Source organism: Pelobates fuscus, chromosome 7 (assembly GCF_036172605.1).
Source record: "Pelobates fuscus isolate aPelFus1 chromosome 7, aPelFus1.pri, whole genome shotgun sequence".
NCBI lineage: Eukaryota > Metazoa > Chordata > Amphibia > Anura > Pelobatidae > Pelobates > Pelobates fuscus.
In genome coordinates, this window is record NC_086323.1 from 51,610,767 (window position 1) to 51,630,158 (window position 19,392).

Sequence of the window (19,392 nt, forward strand, 5' to 3'; positions counted from 1 at the left end):
TTTAGCATGTGCGTAACAATAAGAAAATTAAGATATGTGTTACTGTGAAAAACATTTTTTTTTTAATAGTTGTAAATGAAAAATAAACACGTTTAATCAATTAACAGAAACAATACAGTGACATTGCAGTGAACAATTACTTTATTCAACAAAAACAAGGTCAGTGAAGGAACACAACACTGAAGCACAATGTTCTACACAAAGAAATATTGAATGACGAGGAGAATACTAAAAGTCTCTTGTAGTGGCTCATTACTCTCAGATTTTGAAGAACAATCACCATAGATATTGAACCAAATTTACATTGTCTTTGATAATACAAACAAAATGATTCAAAATGTCTATTTGTCTGTTTCAGAGCATGTCGTTCCTACGCAGCAATTCTCAATTTTTGAAGTGTTCGCCCTTCTGCAAATGCAATAGAAATATTAGGAGTCCAAAAACTGATATTAAATTATATTCATGTTAAGTACCTTTTTTTAACAGAATGAAAGTCTCAGTTTCAGATTGTTGGGTAAGCTTTTCAAATAATTTTATATTTTTGGTTTAAATGTTAAAATTATGTTATAAAAATATTAGACTATCTAAATTATCAATATATAAAAAAAAATCAAACTTTTAAAATATTTTTGAAAATATTAAAAATCTTATTTTTTTTAAGTTTACCAAAAATATTTAATCATTTTGAAAGCGTATAAAAAAGTATGAAAACAATGCCTAAATCTGAGTAAATACTAGTTCCTTTAGGCTTGATTACTGGTTTGCTGTGCAGATAAGAAGAGCTTATTCGAAAACCAGAGATTGTGGATGAGTGAAAAGAAATATTGTGTATCTTAGATTGAGATTTTCAATTCGGAAAAAAATGCCATATCAACTATTGTACTAGCTTGGCAACTTTGAGCTTATGTTTGCAATTTCTTTGAAAATCAAAACTATTCCTTTTTTCTTTGAATAAACCATATCTATGTCTTTGCTGGAATGGTGCCTAGGGATGTGTAATACATTCCCTGAAATTATTTTCAGGTACGATAGGTGTAAAGTAAAAATTAAATGTTTCCAGGGAGTGCCAATAAGATGCTTTCTAGCTGTTTTTGAATGGTATCTCCTGTGGCACCCGACCACCCATCGGTTGGAATAGTGTCATCCTAGATGTAGTTCAGTGGAGAGATACTAGAATCTTAAAATAAAACTTATTTTCATGTTCTTATATTTGACCTGGGATAAGTTTCTTATTCAATTTTCCTTTTGTGCATTTATTTTACGTCCAAACAAGCTTCATCTCTGTTCTATAAATAATTTAAATAATAAACAGAAATATCCATAGCATGCATAAAATAATACATGGCAATTATGGGATAAAAGTGTCTGATTTGTATTGAATTATATAGCCAAAACATGAAAATGAGCTACATACTTTAAATATTTTCAGGAGAATAACTGATAAGTGCAGGCAGACCTATCCTACACCAACTACAGTTACTCTAATCAAAAGTGTCTTATTGTGGTCTCTGGGTGTCTTTGCTTGTTCCATAAACTCCTGTCCTATACATTATTCTCACAGCTTGAGTATAACAGGTTTGTAAACCAACAGCAGCCCAGTTTATTACAGCATGTTATTACCGAATGGCGCTCAGATCCAATACACACAGTTCAATCGCCATGGAGTCTTTCAGACTGTTCTTTCGGTATACGAAGGGCTCCATTGGATGGCTATCTGGGTTAAGTCCATTCGTGTAATAAAAAGTCCCGAACGGACCGGCATTCGTATGCCAGATGACAAGGAAGGGAGGTCGGCGGTTTCAGCGGTGTTCGGGAGAAAAAGTGTCCATTTGGGTTCCATAAGATTGTCGTCGAACACCGCTGTTCATTCGTGCGTCTAAGATGGCCACCGCCTCGTGGTCGGCATACGAACGACGACCACCCAGCATACGGTTTCAATTAAGAGGTGTCTGCGGTTAACCACAACGTTCTAATTGAGGCCAATAGGTTAACCAGCAGCACACTTCACTTCTGGGTGGCTGGCCGTTTGGCAGTTTGTTCGGTAGATTAAAAAAAATAAACGAACAGGAAATTATAAGAATAAAACGGGATAGCCATATAGTTCCAAGACAGAGGGATCTGTCACAATATATATATATATATATATATATATATATATATATATATATATATATATATATATGTGAATTGTAAAGGATTTTAAGCTTATTGGTGTAAAATTTGCAATTTCCATATTAATTTCGCACAATTACCATTTTCTAGGATGAGTGGCCTCGTATTGGTGGAAACCATGAGCAGCCAAAATAATGGTCTCATCCTTAGTCACCTTTGACCTGGATTATTTGAGGATTATATGAGTTGTATAGGAGTTGTAGTTCATCATGGCAGCAGCTGGTTTCACAACATCATATTTTGTAATGGTTGGCAATATATCTCTGATAGGACTTCCAACACTTTCAATATATTTAAACATTAAATCCAAAACCAACTCCCATGGAATCACTAAGCAGTTGTCTATCTCAGTATCTATTGCTGAGCTAAATTATAAGGACAGTTACATTAACTCTAGACTTCCATATGTCTCATCCATGTCAACTCTAATCTAATCCTATCTGTGATTGTTTGGAGTAAGATTAAATCTCATAGTATTGACGAGTGAAGAAAAACTCTGCAAGTCTTCTGTTATTTAATAGGATATTGTTTTCAAGCTGAAAGAGTCTTATTTTGATTCTGTAAGCTTTGCAGAAACACAACCTATTTGTTTGTGATATAGTATGTTGCCCATTTTCAGACAATTCATTATGAAACCAAAGCCCTCTGTGTATTTGCAACCAGTAGATTTACTGTTTGAGTATAAGCCACTTCCCAATGCTAAACTGTAATGTCTGGTTTCTTGATTTCCACTTCACTATACACTCAATCAGCAACATCCCAACATCTCCAACTTAAACTCTACTGGTCCATATATCTGAAGACCCAACTATTGGCCTACTGAGTGTCAGACATTAATGAAAAATGAAGACCAACAGCTGAGGAGCCATGGTTGGATTCTATGATCGTTAGTGTTTAAAAAAAGAAAACAAGTGATGCTTCTGATAAAACAAGTGATGATTCTTACTTGAATGTCCAAGTGTAAACCCGGTATAAGTGTTGGATGTTGAACTTTTAATATATTTGTGGAGCAACGTAATTTTGAGATTTCTGTTGACCTGCTGCTGTTGCGGTCGCCGGCCCGCCGAGCCTCACGGTCATGCCCGACCGGCACGACCGCTCCGACTACACGAGCTTACCTGCTCGTCGGCGAGCCGGGAACCGCGCACATAGTTCTTCCGGGCATCGCGCCCGGATCCAAGATGGCGCCGACCGCGTGGTCGCGTCTATTACCAGCCCCGCCCCCGAGAATTATACCAACGTGTGCGTGACGTCACGACGTCAACGCACACGCACGTTTTGGGGTCAGAGGTCGCCCTCTGACCAATCATAGCCTAGAGAGATTATTTAAACCCCTAGCTTTCCCCATTACTTTGCCATGTCGTGGTTTCAGTTTCCTGGTTTCCTGAAAGTGCTATTCTCGTGTTTCTGATTTCCTGGTATCCTGATCCTTGGCGTTTCCCTGGTTATTCTGATCTCTGGTTTCCCTGACTTGGCTTGTTTATCGGTATTGAGTATTTTCTGGCTTCCTTGACCTCGGCTTTCCCTTTGACCATTCTCTGTCTCTAGCGTATTAGTCCGGCCATTCTAAGGACCGGTTTACGCTCTTTCCTATTATTTTCCTTTTCTTACTTATGTATATGTTTACATAATTTCTGCGTGCTGGACCACATTACTAGTCGTGACATTACGACATGGCCATGGATCCTGCAGAACTATGCAAGCATATGATCGCATGTGAGAGTAGGGTGGAGGATATGGACCACAGGTTAGACCAATTTGCCCAGGCATTTCAGACCTTGCTCCAGAGGACTGCCTATTTAGAGGTCCCTCCGGTACCACCTGTGGTTCCGCCACCTGTAGTGGTTCCCGTACCACATAAACCACCGTCCATAACCTTGTCACCGCCCCCACGCTATGGAGGTGATTCTAAGGAATTCAGAGGTTTTTTAAACCAAATTGAATACCACTTTGAGGCCTCTCCAGGTTCATTCCCAACAGATAGATCTAAAATAGGCTATCTGATGAACCAATTAACTGGAAAAGCTTTGACCTGGGCTAACCCCTTATGGGAAAGTGGTGACGCAGTAGCTCGTGATTACAGTACTTTTCTTACGGCTTTTAAAGCTACATTTGAACCTAAAGGCAGGGAGAAGAACGCTGCCAAAGCCCTTATGCGAATCAAGCAAGGCAGTCGTTCTGTTGCCGATTATGCTATAGAGTTCAGGACATTAGCGTCTGAGGTTGATTGGACCAATAGCGGTCTGGTGGCTGCTTTCTCCGAAGGTTTAGCTGAGAATATACAAGATGAGACTGCAGCTAGAGACCTTCCGGTTAGTCTAAATGAGTTTATTGCCTACATGATAGACATTGACAACCGGCTCAGAGAGAGAGAGAAAAACAAACAACGTAACAGACGCTCTAATTTGTCCATAGCTCCTCGTTTCTCTAACCCAGTGGTGAGTAGCCAAACGCCTCTTCCAGAACCAGAACCCATGCAATTGGGTAGTGCTAAACTCACTGAGGCAGAGAGACAACACAGACGTAACGAGGGGTTATGTATGTATTGTGGCAAGAAAGGGCATCTAAGGTCATCATGCCCGGTTCGGCCGGAAAACTTGCACACCTAAGGCACGTACGGGGACCGACCTTAGGTGTGATGTATATGTCCCCTAAATTGACTAAGAACCGTTTCCTTATCAAAGTAACCTTATCTTTCGAGAACACTACTATTCAATGTGAGGCTATGATTGACTCTGGGGCAGCGGAGAACTTCCTAGACAAGGAATTCTCTGCAAAACATCTCCTGCCCTTAAGACATAAAGAGAAACCTATAGCAGTCGAGGCCATTGATGGGAGGCCTCTTACCCAGCCTTTCATCACACACGAAACTATGCCAATCACTGTTTCAGTGGGTGTTCTCCATTCTGAAGAAATGACCTTTCAAATTATCTCTTCACCTACAGTTCCGATAATACTCGGTTTCCCTTGGCTCCTTAAACACAATCCGCGTTTGGATTGGATTGAAGGAGAGATTGTGAGTTGGGGTGAGAGATGCAAAGATGTCTGCTTTAAACAAATCCCACAACCTATTGGCACCATTAATGTTCCTGTTACACCTCCCTTGACCACACAAATTCCACAACAGTATATGGATTTGAAAGAGGTATTTAACAAGGTCCAGTCAGAAGGGTTACCTCCTCATAGACCTTATGACTGTACCATAAACTTATTACCAGGGACTATGCCTCCCAAGGGAGGAATCTATGCCTTGTCCCCCCAGGAAAATCTTTGTTTAGAGGAATACATTAAGGAGGCTCTCAGAAAGGGTCATATCCGTAGGTCCTCCTCACCAGCCGGGGCTGGATTCTTCTTTGTCTCTAAAAAAGAAGGAGACCTACGCCCTTGTATTGATTATAGGGGTTTGAATAGGATTACCATTAAAAACGCCTACCCTATTCCCCTTATATCAGAACTATTTGACAGATTGAAGGGAGCTCGAGTCTTTACCAAGCTCGATCTCCGAAGTGCATACAATCTAGTCAGGATTAAGGACGGTCACGAATGGAAGACCGCATTTAACACAAGAATGGGACATTACGAATACCTGGTTATGCCGTTTGGATTATGTAACGCTCCAGCGGTATTCCAGGATTTTATTAACGATGTCCTAAGAGAGTACCTTCACATGTTCGTTCTAGTGTATTTGGACGACATTCTCATCTATTCCCCAGACCTAGAGACACATCACGAACATGTGAGAATTGTACTGAAAACCCTGTTACAAAACGGCCTTTACTGTAAACTGGAGAAATGCCAGTTTGACCAAACGGAGATACAATTCCTTGGATACGTTATATCTCCGTCTGGTTTCCAGATGGATCCTCGTAAACTGGAAGCAGTCTTACAGTGGCCATTACCCAAGGGCCTTAAAGCTACTCAACGCTTTATAGGTTTTGCGAATTACTACCGCAAATTCATAAGGGGATTTTCCTCCGTGATTTCCCCTATAACCAATTTAACAAAAAAAGGAACAAATTGTATATCTTGGCCCAAAGAAGAAAGAGAGGCATTTGAACAATTAAAATTTTTATTTTCCTCAGCACCTGTCCTGACCCATCCTGATCCATCCAAACCATTTATCCTAGAGGTGGATGCATCAGAAACAGGAGTTGGAGCCATTCTGTCTCAAAGAGAAAGTCCTGATACGCCTTTACATCCCTGTGGATTTTACTCTCGCAAACTCACACCTGCAGAGAGGAATTACGACATAGGGAATAGGGAACTTTTGGCCATTGTACTTGCCCTTAAGGAATGGAGGCATCTCTTAGAAGGTTCCAAAGAGCCACTTTTGATCTTTACTGATCATAAGAATTTGGCTTATATTGGGGACGCTAAGAGACTGTCCTCTCGTCAGGCTAGGTGGTCATTGTTCCTCTCCCGATTCAATTTCGTAATTACGTACCGGCCTGGTACTAAAAACATCAAGGCAGATGCACTTTCTCGGCAGTTTGAGACAGATGAAGTACCAGAACAGGAGATATATCCTATTGTACCTCCTGAATGCCTCATTGCCACTACTGTTTCCGAAGTGTCTTCTCCACTCTTCTGTGCCATAATAGCATAGCAGATCAAACTCAGGCACCTGTGGGAAAACCTCCGGACAAACTGTATGTGTCACCTCAGTTTCAAAAGAAGATACTAGATTTGTTCCATGACAACCTCACAGCGGGCCATCCTGGAGTCCATAAAACTCTCTCAGCCGTCTCCAGGAGATTTTGGTGGCCTGCTCTCAGAAACGACATCAAAGATTATGTTGGGGCATGTCAAATATGTGCAGTTTCTAAAGTTCCTCCTAGGTCACCTCCTGGACTGTTACAACCACTGCCCATACCTAGTGCCCCCTGGACCCACTTGGCCATGGATTTCATTGTGGATCTACCCAGTTCAAACGGGTTTAATACAGTCCTTATGGTTATTGATAGATTCACGAAGATGGCACATTTCGTCCCACTTAAGAAATTACCATCTGCTCAAGATCTTGTTCAAATATTCTTGAGAGAGATCTTTCGGTTGCACGGTGTACCCAAAAACATAGTATCTGACAGAGGTACCCAGTTTGTTTCTAGGTTTTGGCGTTCCTTTTGCAAACAATTGGGCATCGAACTCTCCTTTTCATCAGCATATCACCCTCAAACAAATGGAGCAGCAGAGAGGGCGAATCAGTCTTTAGAAGCCTATTTACGTTGCTTTATAAATGCCAATCAATCTAACTGGTATGAGCTCTTACCCATGGCTGAGTTCGCCAGAAACAACGCCACTCATGAATCTTCTAATCACAGTCCATTCTTTGTTAATCAGGGTTATCACCCCGCTGTTTTACCTTCTGCATTCTCAGACACAGAAATCCCCGCTTTGGACACCCGTTTAGAATCGATTCATGATACCTGGGATTCCGTCCATTCAGCTCTGCAAAAAGCCTCATTCCGAGCAAAGGTCCAAGCTGACAAGAAACGGGGCGCTAATCCTGTCTATCTTCCAGGTGACAGGGTGTGGCTCTCCACGAGACATATCAAGCTTAAGGTCCCATCCATGAAATTTGCCCCTCGGTACATTGGTCCCTTTCGAGTTACCCAACGTATTAATCCAGTGACCTATTCTTTGGCACTACCGGCTCATATGAGAATAGCGAATACTTTCCATGTGTCTCTGCTCAAGCCCCTTACTTGCAATCGCTACACCAGGGTATCCACTCCTCCTCCGCCCTTGGTAGTGGGTGATCAAGAAGAATACGAAGTCCATTCTATCATGGACTCCAAATTATCCAGAGGTGTCTTGTCCTATCTCGTTGACTGGAAGGGTTATGGTCCCGAGGAACGTTGTTGGGTTCCTGCTGACCGGGTCCATGCGCCCCGTCTTATCCGGTCGTTTCACAACCGCTTTCCTCTTAAGCCGGGTCCTTCCCGCTCGGTGCGCGGTCTTCGAGTGGGGGGTACTGTTGCGGTCGCCGGCCCGCCGAGCCTCACGGTCATGCCCGACCGGCACGACCGCTCCGACTACACGAGCTTACCTGCTCGTCGGCGAGCCGGGAACCGCGCACATAGTTCTTCCGGGCATCGCGCCCGGATCCAAGATGGCGCCGACCGCGTGGTCGCGTCTATTACCAGCCCCGCCCCCGAGAATTATACCAACGTGTGCGTGACGTCACGACGTCAACGCACACGCACGTTTTGGGGTCAGAGGTCGCCCTCTGACCAATCATAGCCTAGAGAGGGGTATTTAAACCCCTAGCTTTCCCCATTACTTTGCCATGTCGTGGTTTCAGTTTCCTGGTTTCCTGAAAGTGCTATTCTCGTGTTTCTGATTTCCTGGTATCCTGATCCTTGGCGTTTCCCTGGTTATTCTGATCTCTGGTTTCCCTGACTTGGCTTGTTTATCGGTATTGAGTATTTTCTGGCTTCCTTGACCTCGGCTTTCCCTTTGACCATTCTCTGTCTCTAGCGTATTCGTCCGGCCATTCTAAGGACCGGTTTACGCTCTTTCCTATTATTTTCCTTTTCTTACTTATGTATATGTTTACATAATTTCTGCGTGCTGGACCACATTACTAGTCGTGACAGCTGCTCTTATTATATCATTTTATTACAAGTTGTATTGATTTTTAGCATGGTTTTATGTAAGGATTCTACACACTTTTCTTTTGTTTTTACTTTTTAGGGCACAAAGTAGTACCTGTGACTGCCAAAGATTGGTAAGAAACAAGGCCAGAAATATTTCAAAATTGTAGATGTTCCATGCCTTGGGGGAATTCTGCAAAACTTGCCGTTTTAACACTACTAAGGGGAACAACAGAAAAATCTATTCATTACTACTCTCAGAAATACGCACAAAATCATAATGAATCAATCATGCCATGGCACGTTTTAAATGTCCACATTGAAAATACATTGAAAAAGTACATGGCGCATGCATTTATTAATATACAAATCAGTCAATGCACAGAAATACAGAGAGAAGAGAAGCGATTATACACATACATAGCTGGGGGAAGGGTGCTCATAGTCATGTAGCAATTATCGTGCATATCAAGCAAAATTCATTCTTTCAAATATTGGTCTCAAGAAACAAATGAACTAAAACAGAGAAACATAATTTAGAGGGGAAAAAATATTGAGAACAAAAAAGAAAAAATATCACAGACGTCTATGCAATCACTTCGAGTATGCTTTCATCTGAGCAATTCATAATAATCAGGTATTATGCTAATTATTCAATAAGAATATGAGAAGAATTAAAGAAAAGCGTTTTTATTTATTTATTTTAATATAGAAAACCAAAGAAAGACACCATTGATATTTCAGGATATTTTTAGTGTTATTGTGTTGTATTTCATAAGAAATGGACTTACTCTGATACTTTGCTGAACCCTGTTTTATATACATTGTCTATTTGAAACATTGGTATTTTATTATTTATCAAAATAACCCAAGGAACTCAAGATACATAGACTCGAGTCAAATTCTTCCTATAATGAGAGACATGGACTCAGGCTGTGCTTTATGCTTTTGCACATTCTCAACAAATATTATCCCCAATTCTCTGACATGATTGCAAACAGTACTGGGCAAAAAAATAAATAAAAAATAACTCCCAGTGAGAATACGCCAGGCCTTTTTTTCACTACGGGAACATTTCACTCTTTCTTAAGCAAAACATATATGTTTTCTATTACTGCACAAGAGATGCTCCTTAGTATCCTTTGCCTTGGGTCATGTCCGTGTTAGCATTCTGAATTTCTCATTCTGTAAGTTGGACAAGGGAAATGCTTAGCATTCCCCAGGCTCTCTTGACTGTTGGCTTATAATAGACTAGTAAGGTCAAACTCATATAGTAGAAATTTGAAAACTGTCTTTTCTATTTTTTCTTCTTCATCTGTAACCTGGAATTAATAACCAGTGCCATGGCATTTTCCACCTAAAAATACCTACACAACTTAAAGGAACACTGACATTATTTTTTTAAAATATCAATATATTACTTGTGATAATGTACCATCTCATTTAGATGTTTTTTAATTTGCGTACACTGAAAACTTTTTTTTTTTTTTAAATCCCCATATTAATGCACATTTGGTCAAATTGCCAATAATCTGACCCTACGCTCACTATTTCACAACCATCTGTTGCTTTTCACAATCATGTGCTCTTGACTGTTGACCAGAACCCCATTACCCTGTTGCCCAGTAAACACACAAGACCTTATATAATTTGGGTAAGGGCAACGGCCACAGCTTTATTAATAACTTCCAGTGCCAGCAAACTCTCAACTCTGTCAGCTCTTGGGATTCTCAACCAACAGACAGCTTTATCCAGAATAAACCAAGAGTGCGGAACAGCCTTCCCTCACCATCAGCTCTCAGCAGGCTGCAACTCCTCAAGCCAACTCGGCACCTTCTTCACCTTCTAACAACGCTGGTCAGGAATACCAAGAGCTGTGACAAAACAAGAGAAAAACAGCACGCACAACCACCAACACAGATAGACCCACAATAATTAAGGCTGGTGGGCAGGTGGGAAAAGTTAGAATCCCTACACTTCTTCCAAGGACTGTTTGTCTCCTCTCTCTACACCCACATTTATCTTGTCCCCAAGTTGCAACATATGTATCCCAAAAAATCAAGACCCTTACCCCTGTCAGCAGTCATGGCCTCCTTTCCTTAGCAGTCCAGGGAGGTTCTTTCTTCCTGCAGAATTTTCTGCCAAGTGTTTTTGTAAGGCAGAAGGGTTGTAGTGGACGGGTAGCAAAATAGTGAACATTAGGTCAGATAATTGGCAATCTGACCAAAGTTTAATCAAGACACATCATGTCAATGGTTACTACTGGCCAACTATCAGGTTTACAATGAATTTACTTCTTCTCTGCCTTTAATTAAAATACACAAAATAGTCTAGCACTTAGCAGTATAGTTAGTACTGACATTTCTACTGCAACCCTGCATCAGGCACAACTTTAAGTGGAAACTGTTGGTGGTGACAATTGGTGGTGCTCGCTCAGTCTACATGATGGAATCCCTTCTATATTAGATGCTTTTAGATATGAAGCCAAAAACCTAGGATGAATAAGCCAAACCATGGTACGATGGATTTCCTGTGTAAGGTGAACATGAAGGAACTTGACAGATCAATTTTAAGAGAACAGTCACTTTTTGTTTTAATGTTTTAATGGATATTAGGAATGCAGTATAGATTTACATTCCATTTTCAGTTTTACAGACTTAATGTCATAGATAATGCATGTATGCACTCTCACCCACTCATTTTCACAGAAACTGACATTTAAAAAAACCAAAACAAAACAACATAAAACATAAAACAAGGAGTTAATGTGATATGTTATTATTTCATTTGTAAAATGAATTCTAAAAATATATGATGACAAAGAAATTTAGGATAGTGGATACAATGAGACTCTTCTTAAACAAGCTGACAATCTTGAAAGAATTTGGCTATAATTACATAAAACGTAAATAAGCAATCGAAAATAGAATAAAAATGACTAGCCGTATAACCTGTATCTAATTACATGTAATATTTATATAAATCATGTGACATGTATGGAAGCTCTAGAGGAAGGCTATATAACAGGTTTTGAGCAGGCAGTGGGAGGACAGTTTGTGAGAGATGTCATGAGCGGACTGGGAGAGGAATTAATAACTAAGCTAATAATTGTTATTTAAAGAAGAAAGGAGCTGTCCTTTAGGCTAGAACAAGGTGAAATTATTCTACAAATGGGTGGGACATTCTCTAAAGACATGGCAGCCATTAAAGAGTTGGGGGTTTGAAATGTGAACAGCAGAGGGACTGAGGTGGATTATACTCCATAATTAAAGATGATATGTAATTTGACTTCTACTTGTGGGGCTTTGTTGGAAAATAATTCTTCATGCTCTTAACTAGGCTGGGTGGATACAAGCCTGCACCAATGAGTAGGCTAGATCAGTCTCTTATGGAGAATCCCAAAGGGCTCTGATGCCATGCTGGTCTTTGCCTTGCTAAATAGCAGTCTTTTTAAAGGAATGAAATCATCTGGCTTTTACTAGCTATTAAAAAAAACCCACCTTAAACACAAGTTCTCATCTTGATTGTGATCTCATCTTGACCTTTATGTTTCAATTGCTTAGTGCATTGCTAGACTCCGGTCCTGTTTCTTATCACTTATTCCTAGTTTTCGGATACCTTAATTTGATATACGGTCTTGACATCTCCTGGGTCCCATTGGAGTCCATATATTTTACAAAGGTACCCATGAGGCCAGGCATGTCGGAGACCTTTGCATTACCCTTCACCAAACTGTCAGTGGGGTGTATGATGGGGTAGGAGGCCACTTGTTTGGCTCCTAACAAGTTTTATCAGTGTCCAAGCATGCCAACATTTTAATTCATTAATACTATTTTATTTCTACACCGTGCAGAAGCAGGGTTTAAATTTGAGGATATAGCAGCATTCTGAACTAAATGTTGCTCTGAGCCATTTTAATGAATGCTAAAAGGTTCTGCCTGGGCCATGTGTACCATGCAACATTCAGGATACATCTTGTTAATGTAATCAACATGTCAATTCTACAACTGGTACCTGCAGTGTGGATGTGAAACTGAGATTACACAGCATATTAAGGTAATGATGTGTCAAAATTTGGCATTTTCCTGCAATGCAGCCACCCAGATAAGTGCTAATCCTAGTAGTTCTATGACCTCCTGCAGTGGTGATAACTCTGTCAAAATCTTCTGTCGGAGAAACCTGGAAGGTAAAAAAGACAAGTCAGTGCTGATTTTATGGGAAGTTTCACAAACCATAATCTTCCCTGTGTGTTTTGGGGGGACAAACTTTTAGGATTGTCTCCATTTAGACTCTTAGTGTTGTACAGTATTCTTCAACAAGGTATGTATGACATTAACTAGCCCATGAGCACTACAATTTGATTAATGCCCCCAGACTCTCAGGCCATTGAGCACAATGTTCAGAAAGAAAGATGGTGATTTTAATTGTTATCAATATCACAAGTAACCAGATCCTGACTTGGTGTGACCCCCTCTTTCACTCTAATAAAATTGCATATGCATACTTGGATAATGGTGAAAAATGTAAAAACAAAATATTAATAACATTAGAAAATTTGATGTTTCTTAATAATAAGAAGAAGCATATGTTAACACCTTTAGTACCTACAGCATGCGAGTTCTACAAAAAGAGCAACATTCTAGTACTAGGATGTCATTCTTGTTAGTAAAATGATTACCGTGCATTTGCTTAATCGCTCTTCGAAAGTGGGACATAGGATACTAGCACCCCCTAAGCCCTTGGAAGGCAACCTTTGGCACTACAGATGGTGTGGACTACATCTCCAACAATGCTTTTACTTCCATAATGGAAATGTAGTCCACAGCATCTGGAATGCAGGAGGTTACCTATCGCTGCTCTATAAGCTATTTAAAAGGTTTGTTTGTTTTTTTGTCAACAATCTTTTTTGTTTCAAATGACAAACATCAAACTTTAAAAAAATCATAAATGTTGAATCTAGAACATTGTATGTGAGGGATTTTTTTTCTATATTTTCTACTTAAAAAAAAAATAATCATTCTGATTTGTCCACTTTGTTTCATTATTTATTAAGCTTTATTCTTTAGCCAGTCCTATGAGGAATTAAGTTATCCTCTCGCTATAATGAGCTGTCGTATGGACTCTTGTTTTGTTGGTGTATTGATCTTGATACATGGCATATGCTGTTGTTTTTTACGATCGTACTGTATTTAAAGATCCAGCACAATCCATATACCACACATTCATCTCTTGGGTGCTTATTTCTCAAACTCAGCGTATGCTGTAGCCCTTAACCCTGCCTTACAGCTCCTCCTACTGTTCTACTTTTACACATGGATCAGTCAGTGAAGCTTAATAATGCAATACTGCAGCGTCTACAAGATCCGCTTTGACTGTTCTCACACAGTTCTTCCAATTAACTCATATCATCCTGCACATCACCCTTCTATTCCTCCGGTTACAGTGATCTCAGAGAATTAGACAATGCAGTTCATTGCCACTTTATAACACCCACTGCTATCTCAATAATCGCCACTATGCACGTCGCTTCAAATATACCTCTAGCATACAGATTTAACAGCAGGAGCCAAACCCACATGCAGTGCCGCTGCCAATATGCCACAGTACTGTCCGGTAATGCAAGGCAACTAGACTGAAAATGTATATTCAGCATGGCGTTTTTTGTGGGGTTTTTTTAAGCTAAACCAAACTTGTTATCTGGAGTGCTTGGTGGCAGAGAGAGCATACGCTAAGTACCGTATTTTTCTCTCCATAAGATGCACCACACCATAAGACGCACCTAGTTTTTAGAGGAGGAAACCCAGAAAAAAAAAATATTTTGAACAAACAATCCCATAGTGTTTTTTACTATGGGAAAGTTTGCTCAGAATATTTTTTTTCTCCCCTGTCCAATAGTGTTCCTTACCAACCATTCCCCTCTCCTGTCCCATAATGATCTTTAACCCCCCTCCCCTATCCCATAGTGATTTTTAACCCCCCCTTCCTCTGTCCCATAGTGATTTTTAACCCCTCCTCCCCTGTCCCATAGTGTTCTTTAACCCCCATCCCCGTGTCCAAGTGTTCTTTACACCCTCCTCCCCTTGTCCAATAGTGCTCTCATCCCATAGTGTTGCCCCCTCCCCTCCTCCCATAGTGTTCCCCCCTCCCCTCCTCCCATAGTGTTCTCCCCCTCCCCTCCTCCCATAGTGTTCTCCCCCTCCCCTCCTCCCATAGTGTTCTCCCCCTCCCCTCCTCCCATAGTGTTCTCCCCCTCCTCCCATAGTGTTCCCCCCTCCCCTCCTCCCATAGTGTTCTCCCCCTCATCCCATAGTGTCCCCCCCTCCCCTCCTCACATAGTGTTCTCCCCCTTCCCATAGTGTTTCCCCCTCCCCTCCAATAGTGTTCTCCCCCTCATCCCATAGTGTTCCCCCCTCCTCTCCTCCCATAGTGTTCTCCCCTTCCCCTCCTCCCACAGTGTTCCCCCTCCCATAGTGTTCCCCCCTTCCCTCCTCCCCTAGTGTTGCCCCCTCTACCCCTCCCACAGTGTTCCCCCCCTCCTCCCACAGTGCTCCCTCCCTCCCCTCCCCTCCTCCCCTGGTGTTGCCCCCTCCACCCCTCCCACAGTGTTCCCCCCCTCCTCCCATAGTGTTCCCCTCTCCCCTCCCCTTGTCCCATAGTGCACCCCCTCTCCCCTCCCCTTGTCCCATAATTACTTACCTGTCTTGTAGCGTGGGCCGGCTTCACAGCGCGCACCGCGGTACAGGAACTTCAATTTCAGGTTCCGGTTTCCGGCGGGACTGAAACGAAGTGTGCACTCAGTGTGCACACTTCCTTTCAGTCCCGCCGGAAACGGAGCCGGCCCACGCTACAAGACAGGTAAGCAAAGCTTCATATTCGCTCCATAAGACGCACAGACATTTCCCCTCACTTTTGAGGGGGAAAAAAGTGCGTCTTATGGAGCGAAAAATACGGTAATTGTTATACGATCGGATAGATAAACGATATACGAGTCGCTTGCTATTTTTACTAAATTAACGTAATTTGAAAGATTTTAATAAGAAACTGTAGTTCAGGGAAAATAATCATACAGAGCTATTTACTAAAGTGAGAATTCAAAGTGAATTTAAAGAGCATTTTTAAATTTCAGATCAAAATAGGCGAACTGGAAAAATTCAGCCAGCTGTGCTTTCGGGTCCACTACACTGGCCTTAAATTTGAAAGTCACTTTAAATGATCACTTTAGTGAATAGCCCTGGTAGTGTAACTGTTTGAGTGCCGGATGTGCAATAGCAAGGTACACTTCTGGCTCTCAGTTAAGTTAAGTACACGTACTGAGCTTTTTAAATAATATACATTCCACTTCATTAATACATCCATTTGCAGGCATGGGCATTAATAAGACACAACAGCGGATGAAGTGTTTGCAGGAAAACAGATGTACCCAACGTGAATAAATATATGCATTTCAAATATTTTACTTTCTGTGAAGGTACAGATGTTTTATACAGAGGCATGATTGTGGCAACTGACTTGTTTAACCCCTTAAGGACCAAACTTCTGAAATAAAAGGGAATCATGACATGTCACACATGTCATGTGTCCTTAAGAGGTTAGAGAAGAACCATCAGTATTTTTAAATTTACACTATTGAATAATAAATGAAAATCACCTCTAACTCACGTTAACCTTTTTAATATGTTATGCTCTGTTTTCTTTTAACCCCTGAAATGCCAGTGATAGTATAATACATTATAATAAACGGGCCTTTAGAGGAACATTCCAAGTACCATAACCATTAAAATACAATGTTGTGGTTATGGTGGCTGGTCCCCCTCAGTGCAATTAAATAAACCTTTTGCTAATGGTTTGATTTCTTACCAGGTGCCACTCGTTGGCTCCATGAGAGCCGGAAACTCTCTGCTCTGAGCTAAACCCTGCAGTGCGTAACTTAGCTCACTGGCTGAGAGTGATCATCTAATGCTCTCAGCCAATGAACTGGCTCTGCACGCAGGGTTTTGCTAATGAGAGCTAATGGTAGCTCCTTGCAGAAGCCTTAGGCTTGCCAGGGAGAAAAGGGCCGACGCTTGGCAGATCGCAGCTAAGAAGTCAAACCATTAGCAAACAGTTTGACTACTTACATTGTGTGGATACCATTGCGCTTATGGCACCATAACCACTACATATTGATGTAGTGTTTGTGGAGCTTGACTTTTTGTTTTAAATATTCTATGTTGTGAATTATGAATTTCCCATTTTATTTAATGGATGCAGGAGTGTACAGAGCTGCAAAGGCAAAATAACCAGGACATTCCATACTATGACATGTTCTCTATGGACCAGATCGGGATCCTTCAGGGGTTAACTAATATATTAAAGATTTAGCATTTTACATCATAATACAGTTTAATCCTGGCCCTGCTAGAGTGCACATCGCTTTGGATGAGGAGAAATGGAAACAAGTAATTTATCACAGTGTCATTGAATAATCTGCGTCTTTTGGGGAATTATTCTTGGCATGAATTATCAGTTCTGACAGCCTTTTCCTGTCTTCACTCCTTTTGTGCCTTTTCCATGATTGCATCTTTTATGTTGTTTTTTGTGTACTGCACTCTGTTTACTAATATTTACACTGTTAAACTGTTTGCGTTCTGTTTTCTGTCTTTCTGTTGTGCTGCTTTTATTTCAACGTAGAAAGTGGATCAGAAAATGTGCAGGACAATTGCCCAGAAATCTTCGTAAACAATACATTATCGTGGAGGTGTAGAAGCTTGTCAGAATGTACAAAGAAAAATGGCAACACTTTTCTGACTACTTTGAAAACACTGATAACTTGGAACAGGTGTTCGAATCCTCACAAAAAATACTTTGATGCATCTTCCACCTTGGAATTGTTTACTAGAGTAAAGGCAGAGCTTAAAACAAAGATTGGCAGGGGGTCAAAATGAATAACGGCTGTACAAAAGTGTGTATTTCCACATTTCATTTTATTTTTCAGACCTCAGAAATACATATTTGTTAAATATAGGGGACAAACATAATATTACAAATTCTCTGAAATGAAGCTTGCCATTTAAATGGGTGTCTTAAAGGGATCTTCCAGTGCCAGGAAAACATATTTGTTTTCCTGGCACTGCAGGACCCTGTAGTGCCCCTCTCCCTCCCACCCCCCATTCCAAGTTGCTGAAGGGGTTAAAACCCCCTTCAGTGACTTACCGGAGTCCAGCGCTGATGTCCCTCGGTGCTGGGTCAGTCTCCGCCTACTCCCCCTGACGTTGGCGGGGGAGACCTAATGCGCATGCGTGGCAAAGGCCGCACATTAGACATCCCCATAGAAAAGCATTATACCATGCTTTCCTATGGGGATTTCAGCAACACTGGAGGTCCTCACATAGTGGACCTCCAATAATTACACTTGCAGGATTAAGGGTAGTGGGAGTTGGCACCCTGACCACTCCAATGGGCAGAAGTGGTCTGGGTGCCTGGAGTCTCCCTTCAAACATAATAAACATGAAATTGTTATTCCACCCATCATGACCACTTCAGTGATATTCATTACAGCCTAGGAATAACTCCACTTAAGGAATACCTCCTCAGAAGGTGGCTGCTAGAATTGCTTCCTGGGGCAGGGCTGCACACTAAGCAGTACCGCCATTCAGTGTTTCTGCCCTCTGCATACAGACACTGAACTTTCCTCATAAAAATGCATTAATTCAATGGAGCTCTGCCCAGATCTGCCTCCTTGACAGTCTCACCCAATCCTATGGGAATACATTGTGATTGGCTCACACATTCATTTCTGATTATGTCAGCTGTAAGCAGGCAGATCAGGGGTAGGGGCAGCAACTGCAGACCTCAATACAAGTACGATTTTACTATATTTATGGAGGCATGAGGGGCCCAGGGGGGCTGGATGGTGTTAACACTTTAGGGTCAGGACTACATGTGTGTGTTCCTGACCCTATAGTGTTCCTTTAAGAAGGGTTGTAGTTGTAGTGTTCATGGAGAAAATAAACTTATTTGAGTGATTATGATGCAAAACATGTTTGTAGTCCTCCAATATTTTTTTTGGAGCAGTTGAAAACCTGTGTCTAGATCTGATGCACGTATGATAATACAGAAATTACGCCTCTGGATCGTGTGAGTCCATGCACACTAGACAGTTATAATAGCCTGATAGTGCTGGGAATCCCTCTTGAGATTGCAGATATAAAAGTTCCACATTATCAGCATGGCTGAGGGGCAGGGCTGTGGTATTAGAGAAAGGTTTTTGTTAGACCACTTCAAAACAGTCAAAAATGAGCAAGTGCCACAATTATATTTTGTCATTGAGCAGGCCCCCAACGGTCCTGATTTCCTTTCTTGCTGTCCCGATTTTGTCCCCTAGTGTCTCCTGATGCGGGTACTGACCTTGGGCAACACAGTGCAAGTGTATCATCAGTAGACACACTTGTGAAGTGAATGGCACTAGGACCATGCAGAGATTTTTGCAAGGTCCTGAAGGTTGGGGACCAGCCAGCCAGAAAAGCCCTTCAGTAGGCAGGCTCTTATCTTCCTGTCCATTATGAGCATCACCAGTGATGTAGGTTGCTTCACTGGTGAAACCCTTCTCGGGTCCCGCTGACCATTCCGAACATCATGTCTCCCA